The sequence below is a fragment of the Portunus trituberculatus genome, chromosome 37, assembly GCF_017591435.1.
Source record: "Portunus trituberculatus isolate SZX2019 chromosome 37, ASM1759143v1, whole genome shotgun sequence".
In the NCBI taxonomy this organism is placed as follows: domain Eukaryota; kingdom Metazoa; phylum Arthropoda; class Malacostraca; order Decapoda; family Portunidae; genus Portunus; species Portunus trituberculatus.
In genome coordinates, this window is record NC_059291.1 from 30948728 (window position 1) to 30954660 (window position 5933).

Genomic DNA, 5933 nt, shown 5'->3' on the forward strand with positions numbered 1-5933 from the left:
TGTGTGTGTGTGTGTGTGTGTGTGTGTGTGTTTGTACGTTATGTTTGTTTGTTTGTGTGAGAGTAGAGAGAGAGAGAGAGAGAGAGAGAGAGAGAGAGAGAGAGAGAGAGAGAGAGAGAGAGAGAGAGAGAGAGAGAGAGAGAGAGAGAGAGAGAGAGAGTAAACGTTCATAATCATAATTTGTATATATCAGTGCATCTGGCCGTAATAAAGCACACTTAAGTATAACATAAAACTCAGCCTGACCTGCATGCATCTTTTAATTAACAATATTTATTCTGCTGATATTATTATTTAGGCGCAGTTTAACTTTAATAAAGACAAGTTTCCTGCAGCTAAAAGCGGAGAATCAGCGCGCGGGCACACACAGCCTCTCTCTCTCTCTCTCTCTCTCTCTCTCTCTCTCTCTCTCTCTCTCTTCTCTTCCCTTCTTTCTCTCGTCACAAGAAAGTTAAGCGTGATTCGCCATGAGAAACTGAAGCTAAAACTGAAATTACAACACCACTCTTGCTCTGACTCCTCGCCATCAATTACACTTTCATTGCTATTTGACACATCTTTCCAGAATCACTAGCCACTGAGACATTTCTTCTTATTCTAGAGCAACCTACAAACAAAACCTATCTTTGTAATCTCTTTTTCTCTTGCAGACACTTATAAGAGATCTTATACAGTGTTTTTTAGTATCTAGGATTGTTGTATATCGCAGGGAAAGGGTTACATATTGAGGATGCAGACTGCTAATGTTCACAGTAATGCATTAGTGATCAGCGTGCGGGGTGTGGACGGTAGAAGGCTGTGTTGTGGTGGTCGCTTGCTCAACAAAATGCAGTCGCAGATATTCTTTGGGCCTGCCGCTTCATCTACCAGAGCTGCGTGGTAGTGATTGATGAACGACAGCTCCAAAATTTATTTATTCAAAATTCTCTCTCTCTCTCTCTCTCTCTCTCTCTCTCTCTGCAGTAAAATCGACCAGCCATTTTAAGCACATCCTGTACTAAATTTTCCTTAAAGTAAAAATACATATCTCTTCTACTAAATCAACCTCGATGGATTTAGGCGTTCCGAACTCATTCCGATATTTTTTCCCTCTTTGCTCTGGCTCAATTGCTAGCGCTGAGCAACTCCCCGCCTCCTGTCCCTCCCCGTGCCCCTCTCCTCACCAGCATAATCCGTGAACCAAGGACCCCCTAGCTTGCTCCATGCACGATAGAGGTCACATGAAGAACTACTGTTTATATAGTACGGAGAAAAACTCGACAAATTTCAGCTGTATATTCTCTCTCTCTCTCTCTCTCTCTCTCTCTCTCTCTCTCTCTCTCTCTCTCTCTCTCTCTCTCTCTCTCTTCGATTATATTTTGTCAAATGTTTTCCTCGTGTTCCATCGTGGTGGTCACAACATTTGCGTTACTGCATGTTCTCATAAAGGAAATATTCTCGTTGCTGGTCTGGCCAACCCTTCAGCTTAACAAATAATCAACTGCAAAGTCAGGGTGTAATTGAAAACACACTACTGAGAGCAAGAACGGAAATAGACTAGTGCTTCCAGCCTCTTAATGAAGAGCTAACCTAACGTGAGGTTATAATTTTAATCGTAGAAAGTTACTCAAATGAAGTAACAACTATCATGCTGTTATTAATGTCTTTGCCTCCAGCACGTTAAGGGTGAGGCGTCCATCAGAGGGTAGTGTTATGTTGTAGTGTTCTTTAAGCGAGGCAGCGATGCGTCCTGCAAGAGTGACAAAAGACTTGGGGTCTCCTTGGCTCCCTGTGTGCGTGGCGGGGCACAAGTTATCTCCAGCCGCGCCTTCACGGTCAGCTCACAGCAATATTTTCACCTGTTATATATTCACGGGCCAATATATGAGCAATTTTCCGGCGTGGTGGGCAGGCGGCTTCAGTAATTCATGAGTGGCTCTCCTGAATCTCTTTGAATTATTTTTACCGAACAGAAAATTACCAGCCTCAAACGTACACACGCACACACACTCACAGACACACACACACACACACACACACACACACACACACACACACACACACACACACGTGGACAAAGAACAATCCAATTTGAATATTCAAGAAATTTCCAAACTGGACAGCGGTAAAAAGAAAAGAAAGAAAACTACATGTGTACTTTTGAAATTACTATAAAATCCAGGAAAAGAGTTGGCTATGAGTGTACGTGTGGGGAGGAGGTAAGGGCGAGGGACGGGAAGCGAGACTGCGGCACCACGATGGCAATTGCAGATTTAGTGTCTCTGGAAAATTTGATCTTAACTACTTTTTATATTTAGGTGGAATGAAAATTGCAACCCGCTTCAAGAAAGTGAGTCGAAAAGCAAGGGCCGTGAAGGGCATCAGCGAGCCTTTGTCCCTTGGGGCACCTGCCTTCGTCATTTTTCTTTAGTAACTGTTTATATAGTCAGGTTAATTGATAACGGTAGTAACAGTAGGTAGTTACGTACTGTTATTATTGTTGCTGTTGCTGTTTTGTAGTAGTAGTAGTAGTAGTTACTGTTATTATTGTTGTTGTTGTTGCTTTTGTAGTAGTAGTAGTTACTGTTATTATTATTGTTGTTGTTGTTTTGTAGTAGTAGTACTTACTGTTATTATTGCTGTTGTTGTTGCTTTGTAGTAGTAGTAGTTTTTTTTTTTTTTTTTTTTTACGGTAAGGCCTATGCGAGCGCCTGTAGGCACACTTGAAGAGTGTATGGGAAGCGCCTGCGCTACCATTAGTGGCGCAGGCAATTTTATTTATAGTCAATTTTATTTATAGTGGTACCCATATTAGGGCCCATATCACCGCCCAAGCTCATCTTGAGTGTAACCACCTAGAACCTGGGTATCATGGTGATATGTAGGTAACTTCAAACCACTCGACAAATGGCAAAGTGTTTTAAGGCTGTACGTGGTGGGATTCGAACCTACGCGTGGACGTCTGCCCCATCCCACGCTCACCACTTTATCCACTATGCCACCGCCTCCCTAGTAGTAGTAGTAGTAGTAGTAGTAGTAGTAGTAGTAGTAGTAGTAGTAGTAGTAGTAGTAGTAGTAGTAGTAGTAGTAGTAGTAGTAGTAGTAGTAGTAGTAGTAGTAGTAGTAGTAGTAATTAAAAAATAAATAAAATAATGATAATAATAATAATAATAATAATAATAATAATAATAATAATAATAATAATAATAACAATAACAATAACAAATGCAACAAGGCCGCTACAGGTTCACATCACAATGGGTTCTGTAACAAGGTCAGGATTCCATCGGCCAACACATTGTTCAGCACGGCAGTTACGATGGGCAAGATACAGCAACAAAGAATTTTCCTGTGTTGTGTATTACCTCATTGACCAAGGAACGAGGCAAAAGACAAAACTGTTAACACATCATACCGACAGGGTGCTGACGGTGTTGGTTTGTGCCACTGGAAATGAATCTCATGAGAAGCCAACAACACTGCACCATCACCAAAGTAATGTGTGGAAGGTGGCGCAGTGGTGACGAGGAGCGAGTGTAGTTGTCGCTGAGATGTGAAGGAGAGAGTGAATATTGAGTGTTAGTGAAGGAGGAGGGACTGGAGGGGGAGGAAAGCAGAGGAGTGAAAAACAGTCGGTCAAAAGAATTCCTGGAACGTGGAGCCGGACTGCTCTGCAAAAGGCGGGACGGGGAAAGCAAGGCTGTCAAAGCGAGGCAGGGGAAGGAGTAGCAAGACGGGAAGGTTTTCTTCCTCCTTTTTTCCTAACATAATGTATGCTTTCTTTCAACGCCGGGTTCAGGGGGCGGGGCGTCGCGCCCTCTGCCTTCAGCTCGCTCCAGGTGGTGCTCACAGCCATCAATTAGGAAGCTGAAGAGCAGTTCCTTCCACCTTAATGATACTCGCAACGGAGGTCTTTTGCTCAATCAGGGTAATTCTATTGTGGCGCAGCGCCCCCTGGGACCCTTGGGAGTAGCAGTTCGCGGCAAAGGAGTGAAACCACCAAGGGAGGAACCTTCATATCATCCATTATCCACACTGGATATTAATGACCTGACAACCACACGCTATACGGATCTGTCCCCCGCTCTGCCATTCCCAAGCGAATAGTCGAAAAATAGAAGCAAAAAAAAAGTCAGGAGAGGGGGAGACCGAGGCAGGAGGGTTGGTGTAAAGGCTCTCTGGGGAGTTGCGAGGCCCGAGATCTGTTTGAAGACCCCCCATGAAGGTTTCTCTTAAATGGGAAAGTAGAACCGAGACTAATTGGAAAACCTGTGATGTTGTTTAATCCATCCGCAGAGAGTGAGACGTGTTTTACTTTATACGAAAAGGCTCCACAAATTAATGGACGTGCGTTCATCACTGTATCTGCCGCTACCACGCTACGTGAGTGTTAATAGTTATTGCAAAGATCACTCGTAAGGTTTCACACCGTATATAGGCGTGCTCACCAACTGCCATGAAAACCTCAATTAAAATCAAATTTCCCCGTGATAAGAGCCTCCCCAGTGCTGGTCCACAATCAGTGAATCATAACGCTAATGTTCATCCCTTCTCACTCCCATCCCGATCAACAAAACACTGCAGCGCTCAACTTTACTTTTAAGATAACGCTCCTTTTCTTTTTTTTTTTCTCTTCTATCTCTCCTTCCATCCATCGACTGATCGATCTCTGTTAACTTGTATCTCGTGATGTCTTGCATAGGTTATCGGCTTTCATTGCTGTTTTTGTCTTTTCATTCACTTATCAATGCTGCAGACATGTATAAGTTTTCGATCACAACACAGCACGAGGCGTCGCCGGACGTTGTTTTGCCGTCACCGTAGACTCGCTCCGCACTCCATCTGGAGGCGAGTGCGTCATCATTAACGTCATGCTTCAAGGAAAAAATAATCCGATCAGCTCAATATCCTTTCATGAGAGAGCAACGCTACACTGCTATCTATGGAACAGTACATGTAAAGGCATTCTTAACTACTGAAATGATATTTCCAAGAACCGACTAGAAATTTATCTGCATTTTTCTCATCCCGTAATATTTGTGAATAGTAATACGTATTATTGAAATAACTTGCAATGTATCGCAGCAATGGCGCTTTAGCCTTACGAATGGCCATGCATTCTTGCTTCTCATTATACGGGTTCATTTGAATGTACGAAAATATCGAATACTGCTATAGCTTCGGGCAGCAGTGTGACGCAGGATCCATCTACAACAGCGACGGAGTGTTCATGTTAAACATATTGTCTCATTCACCTGCTGGTTCAAAGAAAACAGCTTTTCTCTTCTTTTTACCTCAGAAAAATAAAGTTAACGCATAGCTTCTGCCAAGCTGCCGTCGGGCTTGTCAACTGGGAGTGGCGGCTCATCTGTGGCGGCCACAGGAGCACCGACGCTTCCCTCACTCCAAACCATAACAAAGTTAAGAAAAAACGATGACACGAAAAAAATCTCGCAAACTTGTGACTGTCTCTCAATGAAGTGGTGGGAAGTGTGGGGGGTAGATAGAAGTGTTACTCCACAGAGTCCACGAGGAGGGAAGCTCCTCCATGGAACCATATACTTTCGACCTTAAGGCATCTCGTATGCACATCCTGCTTCTCTCGACCCACTTGTGTGGAATGTCAACATTGAGTCTCAGCTAATTAAGGAACTGCTAATTTCTTTAATCATAAACTAAGAAAACTTTTGCTGGAAATTGGTTCCGCTCCACTACTGTTTGCAATTCTTATCGTCTACACAAATTTCGATTAAAAACTCATTAGGAGGCCGAACATTTTTTATGAACTCTATTTGAAGAATCGTAGAGGAACAATTTGCCTCTTAATGAGGATGTGCACAGCAGCAGACATGTTTACCATTAAACATTTGATGTAAATTTGATTAATGTCATCAAACAGGAAAGTCAGAGTGAAATATGCATCCAAGCACCAGTCAGAGTCCTGGGTTACTTAA